At 45.5% G+C, this 25,388-nt stretch overlaps 2 protein-coding genes across 7 annotated transcripts in view; one reads left to right on the forward strand and one right to left on the reverse strand.

Moving 5' to 3' along the window:
- PAK3 (p21 (RAC1) activated kinase 3) overlaps positions 1-25,156 on the reverse strand; it is a 196,947-nt gene extending 171,791 nt beyond the window's left edge. For 2 of the 5 annotated variants that reach the window (XM_074962469.1, XM_074962472.1), the window contains exon 1: positions 23,810-24,367. The gene's annotated coding sequence lies outside the window, so the exon portion shown is untranslated. Of the gene's footprint in view, positions 1-23,809; positions 24,368-24,447; positions 24,494-25,098 lie in introns of those variants that run through there. The other 3 variants (XM_074962470.1, XM_074962471.1, XM_074962474.1) reach the window with 3 other exon arrangements.
- Positions 1-25,388, forward strand: part of CHRDL1 (chordin like 1) — a 160,571-nt gene that overhangs the window by 61,043 nt on the left and 74,140 nt on the right. The gene's annotated exons all lie outside the window — the stretch shown is intronic.

Consider the following 25,388-nt stretch of genomic DNA (forward strand, 5'->3'; position numbering starts at 1 on the left):
CAAAGATGGGCACTATGTTAATCCTTCTCCAGTCTTCTGGGACCTCTCCTGTCATCCACGACTTTGCAACTATTATTGAGAGTAGCTCTGAGATTTCTTCAGCTAATTCCTTCAATAACCTGGGGTGAATAGCATCAGGCCCCACTGACTTGAATTTATTCAAATTGGTCAGAAGATCTCTGATGTGTTCTTTACTTATCCTGATCTGCCTTCCTTCTCCTTTATTGTCTATGGTAACTTTGGTAGTCATCTGGTCACGTTATTTTTTGTGAGAAATGTATCAGACCTGAAGAAGAGCTGTGTACATTGAAACTTGTCTCTCTCACCAACAGAAGTTGGTCCAGTAAAAGATATTACCTTACCCATTTTGTCTCTCTAATACCCTGGGACCTACATGGCTACAACACCGCATACATTTACATATATTAAAAACGCATTGTTTGCTTGCACCAAATTTACCAGATTGCTCTGTATCAGTGACCTGTTCTCTTCATTATTTATCACTCCCCCAGTGTTTGCGTCATCTGCAAATTTTATCAGTGATGATTTTTATGTTTTCTTCCAGGTCAGTGATAAAAATGTTAAATAAACTTAAGGCCCAGTGGGTCCCAAATTGAGGCCTACAGAGTTGCCAGGCAACAAACACCTCCACACTGCCACAGGAAGTTCTGCCTCAAGTAGTTCAACAGCCTCCTCATGGCACCTGATTGCCTCCCTGTCCTATATAAACCCCAGGGCATTCCAGGAAGTGTCCAGGCAACAGTGTGGATCACTAACTAGCTGCCACAACCACCCTACATTCTCTGTTCCTGAGCTCCCAGTGTTGACCTCAATTCTGACTAGGACTTTGACTCCTGCTCTAACCTCAGAATACACACACAGACCCCAGTACCCAGTATTGACCCTCGGCCAGATCCCTGACCTGTCTCTGCCCTTCAGCCTGACCCTTGCCCTGACTATCAACCCTAATTCGCAAAGCTTAATATAAACTGGTAGATCAAAATGCTTTAAACTTCGCACTTGAGTGAGAAGGGGAGGGCAGGGGGAAAGAAGAGCCCTGCGTGGAAGTGCACCAGTAGGAGCACGGAGATAATTAAGGGCCCTATCCCACAAGCCTGTCTCACAGGAGCAGCCCCACAGCTATGTGTCTGCCAGCACAAACAGGGATAATCATATTCATCAGCATTGCAAGAGCAGCCCCTGCATGTTTCAAGCTAGAGTCACACCCAAGTGAATGGAGTTAAAGGACTGAATTCTTCCTTGCTGTATCTTTAGACCCCAAAACACAGTTCTTCGGCAAGACACAAGTATGAGGGGCAACCTGGACAGATGCAGTTGGCAGCACAATTGCAGATAATGTATTAATAAGGCTGAGAGAGAGAGAGAGAGGTAGAGCCAGGCAGAAGGAAAAATGAACGCAGAGCAAAAGCTGCAGCAATCTGTCCTGATTAACATAATTTGAAAGGCAGATCTTTATACAGCATATTTTGAATAGACATGCATATTTACAACCTCCATTTCTTTCCCCTCCAAAAATTCCCAAACTGCTACAGTCAATGGCCCTCTGTAAAACAAACTAAATATACATGGCTTTTCAAAGCAGGCATCAATGCACCAAAATATATAATCCTTTAAACCTTTGTGCATCTCAACATTTACTGGGCCTAAGGCAGGGGAAAAAAAAAAAAGAACACGACAAACTGTGCACTGCAGCTGCGAAATATGAAATAAGACAGGAATGACAACACATTCCTTTCTCCAGAGGAAGTGCATAGTGAGCTGCAAGCGTTTTGATCTACCAGTTTAAATTAGGCTTTGCAAATCAGTTGCCTTATATATATACACACACACATGGCCAAGAAATACTGCTTACTGAGTGTAGCTCCCCGCTGCATGCAAGGGGGATTTGTTCTGGTAGCAGTGGTAACAAGCAGAAAGTCCATGAACCAAAATGGGGACAAAGACCCCCAAAGTGCACTGTTGTTGTTTTATTCTCTCTATTCCAGTAGAAGCCTCTCTCTTTATTAGGAAGTGAGGCACAATTGTGCAAGAATGGAAGGATGTGAATCATGCCAGAAAACTAGAAACATTTCTAAATCTGTTGGGTTAAAAGTGATCACCTAATAATATTATAAAGGAGAAACCTAACCATTAGGGAGGACTGACTGTATGGTTCATTTTCTGAATGAGAGCCATCCAAATATGGCCAGATATTTTCAGCCTATATTCTAGCAATCGAGCTGATCTCTTCTAGTTCTGCCATGTAGCAGACTAGGTGCTACTTCTGCTACAGGGATTACATTGTTTGTTGTCTCTAATCATATGCTACAGTTCTCGTCTATGTAGGGCAGGGATTGTCTTTTTATTATATGTGTATACACATGTTTACTGTGCCCAGCACAGCGGGGCCCTGATCTCTGACTGGGCATATAATAAATAATCACCGCCACCAGAAGAGTTCTGTCTATGTAACTACTTATATGACCCTCATCATCATGGTATCTGAGCCCTTCACAATCAATGATGGATTTATTCCTGGTGAGCCATGGAAGTACCATCTCCATTTTACAGAGGAGAAACTGAGGCCCAGGGTAGATTAAGCCAAAGTCACACAGGAAGTCTGTGGCTGAGAGAGGAATTGAATCCAAGTCTGTCCAAGTCCAGTGTCTTAACCATTAAACCATTTTCCCATTCTGGCCTTACTGGTACCTCTTCTTCCCGGATCAATGAGAACAGAACATGTATAGTGCCAGTTCAGAAAGGAACCAATAGTGTATGGTGCACTGGGATGAATATGGGAATTTTCTGTAATATTTTATGAACTATCTGTGTGACTCTGCTCCCAGTGGGCGCAGTAGGGCTGAACTCCTGCTCCTGGGGCAAAGCAGGAGACATGCAGTGTTTGTGGTTGCCTGAGGTGATATAAATGGGTCCTTAAGGACTGGCTGAAACCAAACTTATCAATGGAGGATCCGGAAAGACAATGGGCGCCCCAATAACCGAACAACTGACACTTAACACTGGGAGGCCCCCAGCAGGTGGAAGACATGAACTCAGCATGGTTTTGCAGCAAGCGGACAGCGGGGTGATAGGAGGCCATGGTAAGAAATAGGTTCACAGAGACAGAGCGGAGCTCACCTGGGACCAAGACAAAGGGACAGAAAGAGCCAGGCAGAGCCAAGATGGATTCTACAGCAGCTTGGTAGGGCCTTGGTGTTGGCCAGTCTGAACTCCGTCTTAACCTTGGCTTCTCTATGCTAACCTAAGGACTGCCTGGTGCTCTACCCCATTTGACTAATAAACCCTACTCTGTTTTGACAAGGCTTCATGGAGTCACTGCAGGTACTTGCTGAAACGCATTGATCCCCAATGGGGTTAAAAGTCTATGACCAGGAGTCTGCTTCAGTCGATTCACTGGGCAGCGCTCACAGTGAGGAACAGGAGGGCTGGAACCTGGAGGCTCAGTCTCAGAGGCTTTGAGGCCATGTGACCTACACACGTGGAACAGGGTGACCCGTTGGGGGTCTGGCACACTGAAAGAGGCTAATTACAGGCTAGGGCAGGGGTGGGCAAACTATGGCCTGCGGGCCGCATCCGGCCCTCAGGACCATCCTGCCCGGCCCCTGAGCTCCCGGCCGGGGAGACTCACCCCGGCCCCTCGCCTGTTGTCCCCCCCTCCCCCGCAGCAACGCTGCCACGCGGGCAGCACGGCTTGTGTCCGCCCACCTCCCAGGCTCTCAAATAAGCCTGTCCTGCCGCTCTGAGCAGCATGGTAAGGGTAAGGGGGGAGGGGGGATTGGATAAGGGGCAGGAGGTCCTGGGGGGCAGTCAGGAGACAGTTGGATGGGGCAGAGGTTTGGGGGGTGATCAGGGAACGGGGGGTTGGATTGGGGTTGGGGGGGACAGGGAGCCCAGAGGGTTGGATGGGGGTGGGGTCCTGGGGGGGCAGTTAGGGATAGGGGTTCCAGGGGGGCAGTCAGGGGACAGGGAGGGTTGGATAGGCATGGGAGTCCTGGGGGGCCTGTCAGGGCGTGGGGGGGTGGATGGGGTCAGGGCAGTCAGGGGCCGGGGGGGGTTGGATAGGGTGTGGGTTCCCGGGAGGGGGCGGTCAGGGGATAAAGAGCAGGGGGGGTTGGATGGGTTGAGGGTTCTGAGGGGGGCAGTCAGGGGGCGGGAAGTGGGAGGGGGCAGATAGGGGGAGGGGCCAGGCTGTTTGGGGAGGCACAGGCCTTCCCTACCCCATTTTGCACCCTGATGTGGCCCTCAGGCCAAAAAGTTTGCCCACCTCTGGGCTAGGGCATAGCACAGATCCTAGAAATCCATGACATGTGGTAATAAATGAGGCTAGGTCAGATGATAATAAATAGGATGATGAATACTCCAATATGCAGACAATTACATTAGCACTTCCAAACTAAAGCTCTTACTCCAGAGAGACTTGCACACAGGAAACCAAATTTAACAGTCACAGTCATCCCACTTCTTAATGTATTTTTCCTCTTACGTTCTCTAGACACAGATGTACTCTCTCTGATCCGTATTTTATGGTGACTTTCTTGAAAATGGAGACTGCTAGCATTGTGATAAATGGCTTGAAAGACTAGCAGCACTGCAGTTTCGGCAAGTGTATCCCTGTCCTCTGCAAAAATGTTTCTTGGAAACTTCTCAAAGCAACAGCTTTCAATGGATCATAGCAGATATCCCTATACCTCCTTCACAAAATGTCACAACAAAGGGATTATTTTTCCAGTTTCTGGAACGATGGAAGCACATTAGGATCAAAAATATTGATATAGCTAAGTACTAACTCTTATTTCTAACACAAGTCAGTTCTGGCCCAATTACTGGCTTCCCTCATTCATCAGAAACCAATTATCACTAGTTTCAGAGTAACAGCCATGTTAGTCTGTATTCGCAAAAAGAAAAGGAGTACTTGTGGCACCTGAGAGACTAACCAATTTATTTGAGCATAAGCTTTCGTGAGCTACAGCTCACTTCATTGGATGCATACTGTGGAAAGTATAGAAGATCTTTTTATACACACAAAGCATGAAAAAATGGGTGTTTACCACTACAAAAGGTTTTCTCTCCCCCCACCCCACTCTCCTGCTGGTAATAGCTTATCTAAAGTGATCACTCTCCTTAGAATGTATATGATAATCAAGTTGGGCCATTTCCCGCACAAATCCAGGTTTTCTCACCGCCCCCCCCTCCCCCCACAAACCCACTCTCCTGTTGGTAATATTACCAACAGGAGAGTGGGTTTGTGTGGGGGGGGAGGGGTGAGAAAACCTGGATTTGTGCTGGAAATGGCCCAACTTGATTATCATACACATTGTAAGGAGAGTGATCACTTTAGATAAGCTATTACCAGCAGGAGAGTGGGGTGGGGGGAGAGAAAACCTTTTGTAGTGGTAAACACCCACTTTTTCATGCTTTGTGTGTATAAAAAGATCTTCTATACTTTCCACAGTATGCATCCAATGAAGTGAGCTGTAGCTCACGAAAGCTTATGCTCAAATAAATTGGTTAGTCTCTAAGGTGCCACAAGTACTCCTTTTCTTTTTGCAATTATCACTATCAGCAGGTTTTCCACTGAACAGCCATTTTTATGTCAAAGAAAAACTAAAAACATATCTAAAACATTAAATCAATCCTGTCCATTTAAAATCTAGCTACAAAAGAACAAATTAAAAATATCAGAACTAATTTGGACATTGTGATGTTTTACTATGATGTAATATTTTAAATTTGCCTGTGTGCATTGGTATAAACTACAGACATCAGCTATATGTACAGCAGACATAGGCAGAAGAGGGTTTACTGCACTGAAAAAGAACTACATTGTCCATGACAGTAAGCATTTCTCCGAGATCTAACTACTTATGCATTCGATAAGCAGAATATTTTGTACTAGCTGATGAGTCCCTTTAATATTAACATATGCAAATCCCTGGTAGTACATATAAGTAAAGCTGACCAGAGGACAACAATTTCATTTTATGGCAACTTTAAAGGTTTCTAAATTTGTTTTCATTCCACACTGGAATGAAAACAAAACTTTTATTGAAGACCGCATTGTTCTGAAAACAAAAATTTCAGATCAAAACCTGAGCTTTTTGATTTAGGAAGTTCTCACCCACCATAATTGGAGGGGAGAGAGATTCTGAGTCTAAGTTTGAGATGATCTTAATTCATCACAAAGAATGAGCAAAAGACAATACCAAAATACTGTAGTTTTTGCTCTTAACTATTTATAATATTGGCTGCATAATGCAATGATCCTCTTCTAAAGTTTAACAAATTGCTCCAATAGACAGACCCATTTTTTTCAGTCATTCGAAGTGTTCTTATTTGGTTCACATATGATTGAAGAAATGGAAAAGTGGAAAAATTAATTAAAGCTTCCGTGCACAATTTATTGCTCTGCAGACCACTACATGTGCATGTACATAGGTCTATATATGTACAGATCGTTATGTCTTTCACAATAAGGTACTGTAAATATGTTCTGCATTCTGGAAAGGGCTGAAGTGTGTGTCCTAATGGTTGGAGCAAGGACTCTCAGCCCTGGTCTACACTACGGGGTTGGTCGAATTTAGCTGCGTTAGGTCGATTTAAAAATGACTGCGTCCACACAACCAACCCTGTTCCATCAACCTAAAGGGCTCTTAAAATCGACTTCTGTACTCCTCCCCGACGAGGGGAATAGTGCTAAAATTGGCCTTGCTGGGTCGAATTTGGGGTACTGCGGACGCAAATAGACGGTACTGACCTCCGGGAGCTATCCCGGAGTGCTCCATTGTGACCACTCTGGACAGCACTTTGAACTCCGATGCACTAGCCAGGTACACAGGAAAAGCCCCAGGAACTTTTGAATTTCATTTCCTGTTTGGTCAGGGTGGTGAATTCAGCAGCACTCAGCAGCACAGGTGACCATGCAGTCCCCCCAGAATCATAGAGCTTAGAATGTTTCTACGCTCCCCCTATCATCCCCATCCCTGAGGTTATCGCAGATTAGAAGGTGAAAAAAAAACGCACTCACGATGACAGTTTCAGAGCTCATGCAGTCCTCCCGCACTGATAGGGCATAGCTTAATGCATGGAGGAATTCAGTGGCAGAGGCCAGGAAAGAATAAAGTGAGCGCGAAGAGCAGAGGCAGGACGCAATGCTGAGGCTAATGGGGGAGCAAACGGACATGATGAAGCGTCTGTTGGAGCTGCAGGAAAGCCAACAAGAGCACAGACCCCCGCTGCATCCACTGTATAACTGCCTACCCTCCTCCCCATATTCCATAGCCTCCTCACCCAGATGCCCAAGAACGTGGGGAGGGAGGCTCCAGGCACCCAGCCACTCCATTCCAGAGGATGGCCCAAGCAACAGAAGGCTGTTATTCAAACAGTTTGATTTTTAGTGTGGCTACAATAAGCCACGTGGCCTTGTCCTTCCCTCCTCCCGCACCCCACCCAGGCTACCTTGTCAGTTATCTCATTTTTTTTAATTAATAAAGAAAGAATGCATGTTTTCAAAACAATAGTTACTTTATTTCAAAGGGAGGAGAGTGGTTGGTTTACAGGGAATTACAATCAACAAAGGGGGTGGGTTTGCATCAAGGAGAAACACACATAACTGTCACACCGAAGCCTGGCCAGTCATCAAACTGATTTTCAAAGCCTCTCTGATGCACAGCAAGCATTGCTGTGTTCTTCTCATCGCCCTGGTGTCTGGCTGCTCAAAATCGGATGCCAGGTGATTTGCCTCAACCTCCCACACCGCCATAAACGTCTCCCCCTTACTCTCACAGATATTTTGGAGCACACTGCAAGCAACAACAACAATGGGAATGTTGGTTGCGCTGAGGTCTGACCTAGTCAGCAAACAGCGCCAGCGAGCTTTTAAATGTCCAAAGGCACATTCTGCCATCATTCTGCACTTGCTCAGCCTATAGTTGAACTGCTCCTTACTACTGTCCAAGCTTCATGAGCCATGGGAGCAAGAGGTAGGCTGGGGTAGGTGCGACTGTGCAGTGCTACCGGCTGGAAGAGCAGCCTGAGACAGAAGCCTCCAGCTCGCATGATATTCCAGGCAGGACTGAATCTCCGTGAGATGAAACTTAAAGAAGAGAATGACCTGGAGTCTCTGGCTCCCATTCGGTGCTCTAAGAGGAGGATAGCCATGTCTGTCCCGACGCCCCTGATCGACCTCACCCAGGTCTGCCAGGAGCACCCAGGAGACGTACGTCGGCTGTCAGTCCTACTGCACGATCTGCCGCGAAGGCAAGGAGCTGCTGTTGTGTAACAATGCAGTACTGCATCTGTCAGCAGCACCCAGGAGACGTACGGGAACGGTGAGCTGAGCGGGCTCTACGCTTGCCGTGGTATGGTGTCTTCACGGGTAACCCAGGAAAAAAGGCGCAAAACGATTGTCTGCCATTGCTTTCACAGAGGGATGGAGGGAGGGAGGGAGGCCTGACAACATGTACCCAAAACCACCTGCGACAATGTTTTTGCCCCATCAGGCATTGGGAGTTTAACCCAGAATTCCAATGGGGAGCGGAGACTGCGGGAACTGTTGGATAGCTACCCACAGCACACCGCTCTGGAACTCGATGCTAGCCACGATAGTGAGGACACGTTCTGCCAACTTAATGAGCTTAGTATGGACGTATGCAATCGACTATATAAAATTGGTTCTAAAAATCGACTTCTATAAAATCGACCTAATTTTGTAGCGTAGACATACCCTCAGGGTATGTCCCACCTCAGCCCTGATTCACAATTTGAACTTGGGCAAGTCATTTCCTTTAAATCCCTTCTTGAAATTCTCCTTTGCCAGGATACCTACAACAAACAAAAAAACTTGACAACAGCTAGGCTGCTTCTCTGCTGAGACCACTGCTTATCATACTAACCAATAGTGTCTTATTTCCCTGTACTCCCAATGTTTATATGCACCTATTTCTTTTGTCTTACGTTTCGATTATAGGCTCTTCGAGGCATATGTATGTACAGTGTCTAGCACAATGGGGCCACTCCATGACTAGAGTGCCTAGGTGTTACTGAAATAAAAATAATACATAATAGCCATCCCTCAATTTAGCCATCTGTAAAATGGAATAGTACTTCTCACATCACAAAATGGGATTATACTTTTTATGACAGGGATGTTATGAGGCTTAATTATCACCCATCAAAGTACCAAGATCCTTGGATGGAAAGAACTACTTTTATAATTAAAGTGCACTGAACTAATAAGTGCAAGCATAATTATTGTTAGAAAAGGCTTTATTAAGTTACTCATAATTGAGAATTTAGCCATTTTATTTGCCAAGAAGATTGGATAAAGCTGATGATTGTGTCCTTTAAACCTCAACTGGTTTAACCAGCCTGCTCCCTTTGGCACTTCTAAAAATAATCATATCATATAATTTATTTATTAATTTTGATTCATATCAAAATATCCCTTCATTCCTCTGGGGGCTTTTACAAAAGTTAAAAACACAGTAATCAAATAAATTCATCCTAGATAGAATGAAATGTCCTTTGCAAGACAAATAGAGAAACATTTTCACAAAAAACAAGAAAGGCCCTTCACAAATTTTCTCAAACCAACTGCAGCTTGGAAGATGGCGCCTTTGTCTAAAATGGGTAGCTATCACATTTTACTGCATTATTAAATGTGACAATTATATCCGGGTTTGTACAATTGGAACTTCTGATATTATGGAAAATAACGAATGCACCACTACTGTTCTGGATGGCCTAACACTAATAAAGCAAACCTATTCTTAATGCCCAAGGCCAGGACCTCAGGGACAGCAGATGGTGCCCGGGATACCCATTCTCACATTAGCATAAGAAAAGCATTGAGTGGGTCACAGACTGCCTGCAAGCAAGCTTTCTGTTGTCCACACAATCTCTCGCCTTCTATAAAATGGGACAACAGTATTGTTTTGGTTTTTTTAATTTAGATAATCAGTGCTTCATTACATAGAGAGAGAACTCATTTCACAATCGAGTCAAGCAATACAGAAGCCCACTTCTTTTGTCACTAGTTGGGCTCTAAAAGCTCATCATTCAAACTCTAGGACACACAACAAAAGGAAATGAGCAGTAGTTGATAATATGCATTTAAACACTTAGGGCCAAATGACCTTTGGATCTTAAATTAGATTTTTTTAATGGCCTCTAATTCTGTATGTAGTCAACTGCAGCTGTAATCAATTGCAAGCACAAATGGTACTGTTTAGATAGCCAGCTACCTGACTGCACTCTCAATTCAGACTTGTCTAGATTCTATCATCTGGGGGCAGAATGCATGGCAGACACAAAATTAGAGTCCGGACTCAGGACTCTGAAAAGTTGGGGATGAAATCCTGACCCCCAACAGTCAACGGACAAACTCCCACTGACTTCATAAGGGCTAGAATTTCATTGTTGGCTCTCAATATTTTTCATCTAACTCTCTGCACTTTTCATGACTTACCACTGGAGGCCCCGCAACACTGCACAACGCAGCAAACAAGTAAAAACGTTGTGGTGTCTTTCCCAGTAAGTCCCAGAGTCCATAATATCACATGCAATCTATCATAAGGCATTTACATTTTTCGCTATAAAGCTGACTTCCACATTTATTACTGTGAATCACGAAACTCATGAGTAGAATCTGTTTCTGGAACAACCACCATTCATGACCAACGGAACCCTGTGTGTTTACAGGCATATCTTCACTGCAGAGTTCACTTGGGTGATCAGCACCAGGCTTAGCCTAGCCAATGTGTAATCAGCCACACCTACCTGATTCACAGGGTCCTGACTGGTGCTGCATGCACCTGTGTGTCACATCCGATGTTTCTTTGAACTGCAGTAAGCTGAGCCACTCTATGATTCTTTCCCAGTGAACTGTGGGAGAATTTGTCTGTTCTTCTGGGCACATGGGAACTGTGGGAAGGCACTGGAGGACTATCACCACTCAAGTAATTTAGTTTGTGTCCTCGCTGCAAAATGGGCAGGTGACCAGCTCACGTGAAAACAACACCCAAGTTTTAACTGATACACCAGGCCAGGCCAGCTAGCCAGGGTTGAAATCACTACTAAACTCAGCTCAGAGGCTTGTGTGTGTTGATGGTTTATGGCAACACCCAAGTGAAAGCCCAGGTTAACCCTGCAGTGAAGACATACCCTCAAAGAGAAGGGAAAGGCATGGTTAGCACACTTTGAATTTCCCCGTTCATCCTTGTTGCCTGTTCTGTAACTTCTATGGCTTACTGATTTGAGAGAATGTCAAAGAGGATTTTTAAGTGGAAAGCATGAAGCCCTGAAAGTTTTGCATGGTGTAAATAACAGGAAGCTCTATGTGGAGCGGATCAAAAGAATTTACAAAACAAACCTACCTGATTTGATAATAAAAGTCCCAAGTTCAGCTTCCTATGATTCTGGGGGCTTGTCCATACTTGCAGCTCTGCAGCTGCATTGCTGTAGTGCTTAGAGAAGACACTAAGTACTATGGGAGAGCTTCTGTACTCCACCTCCCAAAGAGATGGTAGCTATGTGGGAAGCCCTCCCACCAACATAGCACCGTCTACACTGGGAGTTTTGTCAGTATCACTGCATTGCTCAGCTGAGCGATGCGGTTACATTGACATAAGTTTGTAGTGTAGACCAGGGCTGGGGGTCATACTATTAGTTATTCAGAAGTATTCCAAAAACCACCAGATATTTGTGAAAACTTTCATGGATCTAGAAAGTGTCAAGAGTTTTAACTGGAATACCATTCGTCTGAAAGGGTGGACCAGAAAGTGCATTCTTTGTTAACTACTCCCTGTTTAAAGGAATTTAAGTCATCTTCTTAGGAAAGCAGAAATAATTCCACATGAATTAGGCCACCACCTCCTACACTACAGAGAATGACTTGCAAACATTTAACGAATAACCCATCTTCCAAAGATCATTCATCCCAAACTATTCTACAAATCCTTACAAAGGCATCTGAAGAAAACCAGGACTGGTTTGTGAAGGATAAGCAAACATATTAGGGCTTGGCTACCCTTGCAAGTTAGAGCGCATTAAATCAGCCCCGGGCAGCATAACTCCTGAGGTGTCCACACTGGCAAGGCACTTAGAGCACCTGGACTCTGCAGCTGGAGTGCTCCTGGTAATTCACCTCCACGAGAAGCATAGAGCTTGCTGCGCCCAGGCTGAAACGCCCGGGTGTCAGTGTGGACGATGTGTTGCATTACTGCGCTGTGATTGGCCTCCGGAAACGTCCCATAATCCCCTGAAGTCAAGTGGCCGCTCTCGTCCTTGTTTTGAACTCGGCTGCAGGCATGCGGATATCCCCTTTCAAAGCTCTGTTTCTGACAGCCGGCTGCTTATCTGCCCCGGGACAAAGCAAACCTTTACTGTGGAATGCTGCTGCTGTGAGTGTGAGAGAGAGAGAGGCGGGGGGAGGGGAGTCTGCTGCTGTCTGAACTTACAAGACAGCATGCTGATACACTCTGCCCCCCAAAACACACTGTCTCTCATAGATTCATAGATTCATAGATATTTAGGTCAGAAGGGACCATTATGATCATCTAGTCTGACCTCCTGCACAACACAGGCCACAGAATTTCACCCACCACTCCTGCAAAAAAACCTCTCACCTATGTCTGTGCTATTGAAGTTTTCAAATCGTGGTTTAAAGACTTCAAGGAGCAGAGAATCCTCCAGCAAGTGACCCGTGCCCCATGCTCTCCCCCCACATACACCCAACACACTCCCTGTCACACTCCACCGCCCCCCATTTGAAAAGCACGTTGCAGCCCCTTGCACACTGGGATAGCTACCACAGTGCACTGCTCTTTGTGGTGTTGCAAGAGCTGCTAATGTGGCCACGCCAGTGCGCTTGCAGCTGACTGTAAACACACGGCAGCGTTTTCCCTGCTGCAGTCTCCAAAGGCTTGTTTAACTCCCAGCCCTCTACATCGGCAAGTGTAGACAAGCCCTTATTCATAAAATACAGTACCAGCTGGCATCTTCATCAAAAAGTGTCCATGTCTACTTCCAAGACAATAAGCACATGCAGCATCTTGCAAACCTTCTTTCCCAAAAGCACCTGCTTGAGAAGGAGTGTCGTGCAGCAATGGAAATCAAAAAGCAATTTCAGAAGAGACACTGCCAAAATAAAAATCTTATTATTTTTTTTTAAAAAGTGCCTTCACCTCTATGGCTATGAAAATATTTTAGCATAGTAAGAAAGAAGGAGTTTTAAGGGTGACTTTTAAAAGGTACACAGAGCAGTGAGAAGCCCAGCTCCCAAAACCAACTTGAGCAGTGACATGCAGCCAGCTGGTTTCACTTCCAGATTGGGTTTTGAATGCTGCCGTGCAAGGGGATGCTTCAGTCCCTCTAGAACCTATATTCAGAGATATTTTTAACTTAAAATAAAATAGCTCATGAAAACAAATTATATTCACATTCGGGTCAGTCAAATGCCCTTTAAGAGGAAGCCAAAATAAGGGCCTGAGATCTCACTCCTTCACAGAGCTGTCCCCAGACTATAACACAGCAGGGAGGGGAAGGGCAGGGTTAATTCCCACCTCTCTCTCCATCCAATACACAGAATGAATACCTGTTTCCACCACCAAGCTCAAGGGGCAAGCAGAAGGTCCAGACAATCCACACAGAGGCCTTATACTCCCCCCACCCCAATCCAGCTCCTCAACAGAGCAGTACTGCTGGTAGAGCATTATTGACCCAAAAGGGTCACCCTAGGAATCCCCTATGACAGGAGCATCCACAGCATATGATGGGCAATAGCACTAAAATTCTGCATTGTTTTAAAGGGATGGTGCCCCACGCTACCTCATTCCAGCTCAATAATCCCCAGCCTTGTGGCGTTCCAAGGAAGGGGACTCCAGTGCCATGGATACAGACTGGGATCTTACTGGGACAATAAGGCCCTACATTCTTGTTTGCCTAAATAATTGTCACCTTACTTTTAAACAAAACCCTGACAGAGCTAGTGAAGGCGAGTCACTCAATACCATGTGCAATCCCAGCCACAGACTGATGGCGAGGCAGCTGAGAGTAACATATTTATGCACAACACAAACTGGCACAAGGGGCAGAGGAAAATCTTTTGTTGTTGCTGCTGCTCGTGTAACACAGTTGTCGTTGTCTAAAGCCAATGTACTAATTGCCAACTAACAGAGTCCTCTCATCAGTTTAACTCTAGCAAATACAAACAATATTTTCGCATTACCAGAAAAGCCAAGAGGCCCCATCTGAGCAGTGAGAACACTAACTTTCTCTGCCTCATGTTTAGTATTCGTTTCCCTTAGAATCAGAAAATTGGAGGACTGGAAGGGACCTCTAGAGGTTGTCTAGTCCAGTCCCCTGCACGCAAGGCAGGACTAAGTATTATCTAGACCATCCCTGACAGGAGTTCATCGTTGGAGATTGTTAAGAGCAGGTTAGATAGAGATTCCACAACCTCTGTAGGCAATTTATTCCAGTTCATAACTACCCTGACAGTTAGGAAGTTTTTCCTAATGTCCAACCTAAACTGCTCTTTCTTCAATGTAAGCCCATTGCGTCTTGTCTTATCCTCAGAGGATAACGAGAACAATTTTTCACCCTCCTCTTTGGAAAAACTTTTTATGTATTTGAAAACTGTTATCATGTCCCCACTCAGTCTTCTCTTCACCAGACTAAACAAATGCAGTTTTTTTACGCTTCCCTCATAGGTCATGTTTTCTCGACCTTTAATCATATTTGTTGCTCTTCTCTGGACTTTCTCCAATTTGTCCACATCCTTCCTGAAATGTGGCTCCCAGATGTGGACACAATACTCCAGTTGAGACCTAATCAGCATGGAGTAGAATGGAAGAATTACTTCTCATGTCTTGCTTACAAAATTCCTGCTAAAACATCCCAGAATGATGTTTCCTTTTTTTGCAACAGCATTACACAGTTGATTCATATTTAACTTGTGATACATTTTAACCGCCAGATCCCTTTCCATTGTACTCCTTCCTAGGCAGTGACTCTCCTAACCTAGTGGTTGAAAAGTACTAATTCACCAAAACCAGCCTAGTACTGCTAGAAGTTTCTGAATGTACTTGAAAATGTTTCAGCCAGTAAGATTGGTGTAGCACCACTGAATTACAAGAGTCACTATCTTAGTGAGGGGTCTAGAGAGACAGACAGAGGATTTTGTGGTTAAAAAACAGGACGGAGAAGAAACCAGGATTCTTGGTTCGAACCCTGATTTCCTATGTGACCTTGAGCAAGTCACTTAGGGCCCAATTTTCTGAGATACTCATCATCCAGCACTCCCATTAACTTTAACTGGCACTCAGCACCTCCTTCCAATCAATTGCCTCCAGGGCTGGGGCTTTAAGAAAAAACACACTAAATATCATTAGAGTTGGCAACAGTGCAAATGGAACATAGCCCATAAAAAAGGCGTGTCAACTCTCAGCACTATTTGTCAGGCCGGAATTGTGACTATGGCAGCACACAGCGGCCATGCCTTGAGATACTTACCTGTAGGAAAAATACCACTAACTCAGCGGTGGGTGTCTCCTTGAGGATGATTCCAAAAGGCAAAGGTTCTGCGAGTGCACTTCTCTCCAGAGTTTCAGAGTAACAGCCGTGTTAGTCTGTATTTGCAAAAAGAAAAGGAGTACTTGTGGCACCTGAGAGACTAACCAATTTATTTGCGCATAAGTTTTCGTGAGCTACAGTGATGGTCACATTTTGCTGTAAGCGAAGTGCCATCCAATCACGTCAATACTACGACTTTTCACATTCATTACGGGGCATAAATAGGAGGAAGACAGCTACTAAGATAATTTTAAAATGTCATATTTATAAGAGCTTCCCATCGCATGCCTGCTGTAGAGCTCCAGGAATAGAAGTGTGACAATGTACATTTTTTAAAGAAAAATTTGGACCAGCTCTAATGTCAAGTCTATTCTTCCCTGATTGTGTTGGAAGACCAGTTGGGTGGTCTACTAAAGAATGTTTATTATGCACTACACTATAGTTGAAAGAGTGGGGGGGTGTTAAAGCTTTAACAAAGGCAGCCTTTCTTGATTATTTTTGTTATTGGAGTTAAATAAGTATTAAAAACAAATATAAGGTTCACCACTCCAGGACAATGGGGGCTGCGGGAAAGGCGGCCAGCACGTCCCTCGGCCCTTGCCGCTTCCCGCAGCCCCCATTGGCTGAGAACGGCAAACTGCGGCCAGTGGGAGCTGCAATTGGCCAAACCTGCAGACCCGGCAGGTGAACAAACTGGCCCGGCCCGCCAGGGGCTTTGCCTGAACAAGCGGCGCCCCTAGTTTGGGAACCACTGTTCTACACCCACCTCCTAAAGGGTTTTTATACCTTCCTGTGAACCACTTGGTGCTGGCCATATTGGAGACAGGATACTGGACTATATGGACCTCAGTTCTGCTCTGATCCAGTATGGAAATTTTTATGTTCAACTTAAAAAACAACAACACTACAGCAACTGCCAGGCAGTGGATCGGTTTACCCATCTAACCTCTTGTTTTATTACAGAAGATAAAGTGTTTGATTATTGCCCTCCCTGCACTTCTGCATAAATTAGTCGCAGAGGACTAGTAATAAATTATTACTGAAAATTCAACCATCATGCTCAGGTCAAGATTCATTGACCTGCCCAAGCCTTTTGGAAAAGGTTTCATTAACAAAACAGGAATCACCCTGTACAGCTTAATATCAAAACTGTATGGAAGGAGCAAAGACTTGCTTGCAGGGAGGAGAATTTAACCCCCCAACTTCTCAGTCTCAGGGTTTAATTTATATATTTACAAAGGGACATTATCCAGTAGTTTAGGCTACATATTATGCATTATTTTCAAAGCTGTTTCTTCATTACCTTAATTTGTCTAATGGATTAGGCATTTTCTTGGATACACTTTGATTGTAAACTCTTTGGGGGCAGGGACTATCTTATTATTCTGTGTTTGTACTGCACCTAGCACACTGAGGTCTCGGTCCTAGGGCTCCTTGGCCCTACCACAGCACAAATAATAATGGACCACACTCACATCCACAAACTGAATCCTGCCAGGGCAGCTGCTCTAAAGGGTGGATTCGATACTGGGAGACCAGCTTTAAATGGCCAGGGCTTCATGGAAACTGAGCACTTCTTCTGTCCAGGACTGTACTTTGGTCAGCAGTGCACTCCATGAACATATATGCCAAGCCAGGGTTTAGGAAGCCCCTCTGTGATTGGACTAGACAGCTCCGGCTGTGTTTAGGCCTTGTCTGCAGTGGTTTATAGCACCAGTGTAGCTGACCCAGTCTAAGCCCCTCATATCAGACTCTGGTAAACCTACATGAGTATAAGTCACCAATTATACTCATGCAGCATATCTGCACGAGGGATTTGCACTGGTGCAGTCACATTGCGGTAGCTACACCAATACTAAAAACTCAGTGTAGAAAAGACTTTAGTCCAGAGCCAGGGAGCACTACGAGGTCCACCTGTTTCCCATAGCCTGAATAAAGGGTCATTTTATATTCATTATATCAGAATCAGGTCTGTTTTCTACCACTAGGGACACTACAGAGCTTATGCTCAAATAAATTTGTTAGTCTCTAAGGTGCCACAAGTACTCCTTTTCTTTTTGCGAATACAGACTAACACAGCTGCTACTCTGAAAAGTATAGAGTTCATTGACTTTCTGTGCTGCATGGATGGGATGGCAATAAGGGTACCTCTACCCAGCAAATGAAGGTGTGATTGTAGCATGGGTCGGTATACCTATGCTAGCTTTAAGTTAGCTAGCGCAGGTAACAGTAGTAGTGAAGCTGTCGCGACACAGGATTCAGTGCAGGCTAGCCGACCCAGTATGAGCCCCTCTGGGACTCTGAGAACATATTCGAGTTGCTAGCCTGCACCAGGATCTTGCCTTTGCATCTTCACTGCTATTGTTACCTCCACAAACTAAATTAAATCTAGCGTGGCTTCACCTCTCCAGGCTACAATCACATCTTATATTCATTGTAGATGTAACCTAAGCCTCTGACAGAGCTGGGTTGCAACCAACTCATAGCACTGCTTTCCCACCCCTTCCCACGGGCTTTCTGCTACCAGGAACCCACAGCTATTGAGCCTGATTGGTCTTTAAAAAAAATCATTTCCACCCTGAATAATTGCACAAAAATACATTTGGAGCTTTGCATGAAGGTTCAAACATAAACCAAGTTTTGCAGACCCAGGATCCTGGATTAATGCATGATCCTCAGGTTTACTTGTATTGTAGAAAAGACATCAGGAGCTGCAAGAACTGCAGAGCCGAAGCGACCAATATTTAAATCAGAGGGATACAGCGAGACGTATATTTACCGACAGACTGACTTTAAAAAGATGTGCAAATTGCAGGACCTAAATTACCTGACCTGCCACCTCTGATTGCTACTTCAACATTGCATCACCCTCATTAACACAATGGGCCCCAATCTTGGCTGGGCCCCCTAGGTACTGCTATAATGCAAATAATAATTGTACTTAATCTGGACTTTCTTCAGCAAGGTGTGGATCAGCTATCAGCTCATCAAGCTGTTCAGATCCAGCTTGCTTCCACTTCCACAAAGTTAGACTCCCCATCCCCATTAACATTTACAAACATTAACCCCAAAACCACCAATAATTCCATCCTCATTCTTGCAACAAAACCAGTATGAGTTTAAATTACCGACAAGGTGATGAAATAAAGTGCATGAGCAAAGAGACAATACTCAGTAAGAAAACAGACAGAACTGCCCCAGCAAAACACCTGAGATGTTTAGCATCGTTACTGGAGAGCTTTACAGCGTCTCAAATGTTCCCCCCAACAGTGCATCAGCTAACTTTTCAGACAGCTCAGAGTCTTAACCCACTCAGGGAACGACCATGTATATCCTGGTGTGCTCTCAACAGACTGTGGTCCTGCAGCCAGAGACAACGGTTAGATTAAGAACCCCCAGCAGTGACAAAAACTTCTGGATGTTGACGCAATGGAGCAAAATTTACAAGGAAAATGATCAGAACTAACTAAATAAATAAAAATGAAAGGCCCTTACAGGAAGCCTAGCCCCATTCGAAGGGTTAAGCCTTTGACTTGGTCAACAGCCCCTAGAGTGCTATTAATTCTACACAGAATTGGGAGACTCGTGGTTTTATATCTGTCTTAGAATAGCTAAAAGTAGTTTATCTGCATAATTTAAGGTGATGTTTATTGATGCCATGGGGTATTTTAGGGCCAATATTGTCTCTGCAGAACATTACCACCCAGCTGTTCTGCCAGCTAGTGACAATCTGTTTAAAAATACCAGGGAGCATGAAGTCTGTAGTCTGTAAGCATGTGTGTGTGTGTGTAGTCCAAAACCTCTGTAAAAATAACCTTCAGGAATGGCAATTCTCCAGGAGCACAGTTTTAGCCAGGTAAGATATGAACAAACAATCAAGGCAGCTAGGTATTTAATATTTCAGATTTAATGTGTGCTGCTAGCATAGATAAATATTCAGATTGAATTTGGTTAGGGAGATCAAACCCCCTTTAAAAATGTGTTCACATTGTGCAAATAAAATTTGATTCTTTTATTTTAATTTTTGCTATCCTAGCTTCTGCACCATGAACTGTGATATATTTGTAATGCTCTGGCTGACTGAAGCTATTTTATATATATTCATATCTCTCCAGTCAGAAAAGCAGATGCAAAAAAGTTTCACCCCCTGCTTTCTGTTAGGCTGTGGGCGCCATTGCTACACCATACAGAAGTGGAGGTTACAAACCGTCCCAACCTGTTGTATCATTTGACTGTATACTGTGTAACTACTGCTGCATTTCAGTGGTGGGTAAAGGTCTGCCAATTACTTTGGCCTTCTTTGTGATAAATGACAATGTAAATGAAAGATTTATCACCATTATTACTATCAACTCTGAAGACTACTCTGTGTAAAGGAGAAAGTATCACTTATATAAATTCCAATCTCCCGGTTTATTGCAACTGACACTGAGTGATTACATCATTAGTAAGGCTCAGTTTACACAAAACCTATTGTTGACTCAAACAACCCAGTTACACATGGTTAAAAGGTAGAGGCAAGACCTAGCCCCATAACTAGGTTAAACGATTGGACACAAGGCTCTCCACTGAGGGAGAGATACCCCCAAAATAAGGATGCACTTGGTAAATAAAGTTAGGCTTAGTGTGGGATTGATTCCACTGGCACAAAGACTAGATAGATGTGACCGGCAGGGATGGTCTTGATAATACTATCCCTGGCTCTCCTCTCTAGATTCCTCTTGGAGCGGATCACTTATAAAAAACAGATAATACATTTTCTTCTGAAGCCATGGGCTGCGCATTAAAAGAGCCAAGTCAAGAGCTCCACTCCCAGCCCTCTTTCCCTGGCTACCCAGTCACCCCCTTCCCTGGCTGTTGTGCTCAGACCCCCTAACAGCAAAACACAGGCTCACTTTAAATGGCAGTTTGCTCTGATGTGAGCCACTATGGGACAACTTCTGTAAAGTCAGTGTGGGCTTGAGATTGGCTGGCAAGAGCTGTAGGAAGGGTAGCTGATTATAGCAGCAGTAGTATTAAAGGGAGTGCTCAATGCACAGCAGGAATACTTGCAGGAGAGGGAGCAAAGAGCATGTTTACAGAATCCTACTGAACAGGGAGAGATGGCAAACACCCCTAGGGACACAAAAATAATATTAAAAAGGGACCTACAGAGATTAGCAATACAAGCAGAAAACAAAAAAATGTATTTCAGCTCAGGAAAATGCAAGCTCTCACCACTAGAGAACACCACTTCAACATATTCTACCAAGTTCTAGGTTTCTCAACATAGATTCTTTACCAGTGTCGCACTAAAGATATAATCACTATAATCAACTTCACACAGGCATCAGCTCAGGAAAAGTTATGAAAGAAAGAAAGAAAGAAAGAAAGAAAGAAAGAAAGAAAGAAAGAAAGAAAGAAAGAAAGAATTCACTAGTCTGGTAAGCTACAAATGTTGAACTTCTAACAATAGTCATTTTAGTCCGTTTTACAAATAAAGCAGAAGCCTGTGCATATGGTATAGAACTTGAACTCAAACTATCTTCAAGACAACTTCATATTTTACTGAGGGATACGAGTAAGATTGAGTAACTGGTTGAAAACTTCCTACCTGCACCAACTCACTGCTCCCATAATTATTTCCTCTATCCCATTGTTAAAATAAAGTACACTGTTGTACGCCATTACCAATTCCCATGGTATGTCACTGATCAGTGTGACTTTATGAGAGCCTTGGCTGTTGCTCAGTAATGTAACAGCACACAGATGAAAGTTTTCTGGCTTAAAAACTGGATTGGGGTTCTAATACCCTGTTTTTTCTATGTTGAATAACTAGTTATGTTGGGCCACAGAAATGCAACTACAGAATTCCTTTGATTTCCCTGTTCTGTATGTCTCAACAAATCAGAGACTGATGAGCTTTCTTCTTTTCTGGCTGTGGTTTTTGACAACAGCTACAGTGACCATAGTTCCCAAAGGGAAAACGGGACACCACACAGAGCTGATGTGAGCCCCCCACCCCAGCCGCTTTCCAGAGCCCCCCACAGAGCTGGCCCCGGCTGTTTGGTGGAACCCTGTTGCCCTCCCCCCATGTTGTCACTGGTCGCTCAAACCCTGCCAGCCTCCCCGCATGCTGGAACCCTGCCTGCCTCCCTGCGCAGGGCTGGCATCTCCACTTGCCCCCCCACACCATGTTCCTCTGACCACACTGCACCCGACTTTTTTGACAAAAAAAAATCGGACGGCCAGGAGAGGGCTTAAAAAAAAGGGACTGCCCTGGCCAAAATGGGACATATAGTCACCCTAAGCTAACATAACAAAGGAGGCCCACTGACCTTCGTGTACCTCAAGCCACCACATCTGCACTTGGTAAGGAGCTGGTGAAGATCCACAATAAAGTTAACATAAGTAGAAGGAAGCATGAGCATATGGGATGGCATTGGATTGGCAATCAGGAAATCTGGGGTCAGTTCTCAGCTCGGTAACAGACTTCCTGTATGACTTAGGGCAAGTCATTTCATCTATCTGTGCCTTGGCTACCCACCTAAATAATAATAAGGTGAGTAGATTTTCTATAAGATTTTATTCCAAGCAAAGTCCAATGCACATAAGATCCAGTTACCTGTGTGTTGGTCTACCACAAAAGACACAGGATTCTAAGTGTTCAAGTTTCTCAGCCACAATAAACAAAAAGAAGCAGCAATGAAAGAGAGATTCACTTGCAACCAGCATCTTTTTGATCCAAAATTAAGAAATGGTCATGAGCTTTCCTCCTCAAAAGGCTAAAGCAATAGCTGTGCTAACTCACCTGATCTGTCTATTTTTAAAAATATACACCAGTGATTACGTCAGCCAGTACATTGATCCCTTCGGTTAAGATAAGCTCATCCCAAGCTGGATCCTTGTATGAACCTGACAAACCTTGCTCAGATAAGAAATTGTCAGTCCTGCTGGCAAGGAGAGCAATTTCAGCCTTAGTAAGATTTCCACTAGGCACCACATGAGAGTGGGGGCGGGTACTTCATTAGATCAGTTGCTTCTGGAAAAAGGAAGACGAATTTGTCTGCCCCAGCCCCGTTAAGTCAGTGCTGTGCATCAGCTCCTAAGTGTATGTGATTTTACTGCATGAAGTCTAAAGTGATCTCCCTGCTCACTATCATCACTGGACATCATTGTGGCCAGTGCAGGAAATATAGTATTTGGGTTTCCTCTTTTTAAAAGTAATTTGGGTAAATACAGTAACAAGGGTAAAGTGCCTGCTCCCAATACAGTCAATGGCAAAGCTTCCCTTTACTTCAGTGGTGCAGCATGGGGCCCATAGTTTTAGTTTGCTACTTGTTTCAGCTAAACAAGTTCCTCATGATCCCTGTACATGACATGTCTGTTACATTCTGTTCATCACTACAATAAAGCAAAATCTTAATCTAACATTACTAAAATAGTGGTTTAAGATACTGTATTTTTGCCTGACCTGAAAAATAAAACTTTTTTTTAGAAATTGCTGGTAACGCAGAGAGAGTTTTAGGTTGTGAGTGGGTTTAAAAGAACCCCATTAAAATTATTCTCTTCCTGAGACTCTGAAAGTGACTAATACAATAGAATCACAGTGAGCCTTGAGTGTGTAGTTGTAAAAAAAAATAAGTGAAGATATCAAAAAATCAGGGAATTTCCATCTATCCAAAATAATTGTTATTCTCACAATGTTGGTACGGTAGAACAGGTAAAGCCCAGACTGCAGCCATGTGCATCCACTGTACTCTGACACAGGATTAAAGACAACCTGGCCCACAGGTATATTCTAAGAAGCACTGATAGCGATTGCTCTCCATTCCCCCTTCAGCACTGGCTCCAGTTACACTGCTTATTTAAGTGCCTTCAGTTTGTGTACATACACACCCGTCCAGTCCTCCTCACACAAATGCAGACACTGCCAGCAGACAGGCGCACGCAAGAACATTTTTCACACAGACACTGCTCCCTGGAGTCTCAGACTAACCAGGTCCGGCAAAATATGGGGAGAGAGAGAGAGACAGGCTTGTCCCCCTCCGCTGAAACTGACAAGGAGAGTTTTGCAATTGACAAGTGATGAAACTGACCAGTTGCTACCCCGACTCCCTCCCCTCACTGCCGCATCAGATCTACTCCCTGGCTTTGTTTTAAACGAGCTGCCTTTTTTTTCCACCCCAGACGGAGCTCTGCAGAGCAAGCTGGCAAGGTAACAAAGCAAATGACAGACCTTCTCTCTCGCCTTTTCTGTGCTGGGGAGGGAGCGTTTCCTCTCCCTGGCTTTGCCCGTCGCCGCTTGGCAGGAGGAGGCGAGCAGCCCAGACGCTTCCTCAGGGATGCTCCAGCTTCTTTGCCGGCTCTCTCTTGAGGCGTTGCAGGATCTCTGAGGGCTCATCTGCTCCACATTGCTCGGGCCGGTGGGATTCTTTATTTAAAAAAAAAAAAATTATCTAGATTATTATTATAATATATTCTGGGGGCTTGTGGTTCCTGCAAGCAGGCGGAAGTGAAACCCTTCCCCCTCCCTCCTTCCTCTGAGCTCAGCCCAGCGGAGAGGAGAGAAGGGGTGATTCCCAGTCGCCGCGCCAAAGGGCAGGCGATTTCCCATCCGCGAGGCGAGCGGGAGCCTGGCAGGGTGGGGATTTGTGTGTTTAAATCTGCACCCGCGGGGAGGGGGAGGCATTAGATTGCAGGGTGTTTCCTGCTGCAGACTGGGCACTACGGAACCAAAAGCGCCTCGGGCGTGATTCCCAGGCGCCTGTCCCAAGGCAGGGGCTGCTCGCCCGGCAGCCGGGCACGTGTCCCGCTCGCTCCGCCAGGGGCCTGCAGGGTCCCAGCTCCCCTATCGCCTCCTCCGGGCGCCCTAACCGGAGGCGGCCTGCGGCGAGCTGCGCTGAAGCCCGCGAGCCGGGGCTAGCCGAGCCCCCTGCAGGGGCGGGGGGATGTTCCTCTCGCTTTCAGTCCATCCACCGCCCCGCCGCAGGGGCGCTTCCCGGCCCAGCCCCTTCCCCAGTGCGGCAGGCGGGGGAGGAGGAGAGAAGCCAAGAAAGGGGAGGGGGGTGTCGATCTATTTCACCCCCCTGCCCTGGGTAAAGTCTCCCCAAGAAGGGAAGGGGGGCACTTGGGGCGCTTTTCGCACCCCTCGCTGCCTGCAGGCTGAGCTCCCAGCGGGAGTGGGATGGGGAGGGCGGTTTCCCTTCTCCACCCCATCCAGGATTTAGGGCCCCGTTTCTTCTCCCGGGGAGGGGAGGGGGGCTCCCGCTGCAGCCGGCCGGGCGAAGAGCAGGCACCGTGCCCCACCGCCCTGCGGAGCAGGTGCAGAGCCCAGCTGCCACGCCGAGGCTGCCTGTTGGCAGGGCCAGGGAGGCGCAGCTGGACGCAGCCCGCTCGGCTCAGGCCGCGGGGCCGGGCGAATCTCAGCCAGACAGCGGGAGTCCCCCAGCCGCAGCCGGCTTGGAATAAGAAAGGAGCGGCCCAGCCCTGCTCAGAGCCGCGAGGCACGGAGCGAAAAGCACAAACAGTAGATCGGGAGGCTGCCACCGCTTCCCGGCTGCTGAACTGCGCTCCGAGTGGTCCCGCTGCCCCCGCTCTGAGCCAGGTTAAGAGCCCGGGTAGCACCGGAAGCCGCGGGACACCCCTGTGACGAGGTATTTAAATAACACGTGGAGATTGTCGTGAGCTGTGTGACAAAGGGCAGTCCCTTTTTCTTATGTCCTGGGCCTATTCTCTCGTACAAGTCCTGTGGGTGACAGGCTGTTAGAGAGGAAAAACACACCCTTCTCTCTCTGTGTGCCTGCGTACAGACAGAA

Source organism: Natator depressus, chromosome 9 (genome assembly GCF_965152275.1).
Source record: "Natator depressus isolate rNatDep1 chromosome 9, rNatDep2.hap1, whole genome shotgun sequence".
NCBI lineage: Eukaryota > Metazoa > Chordata > Testudines > Cheloniidae > Natator > Natator depressus.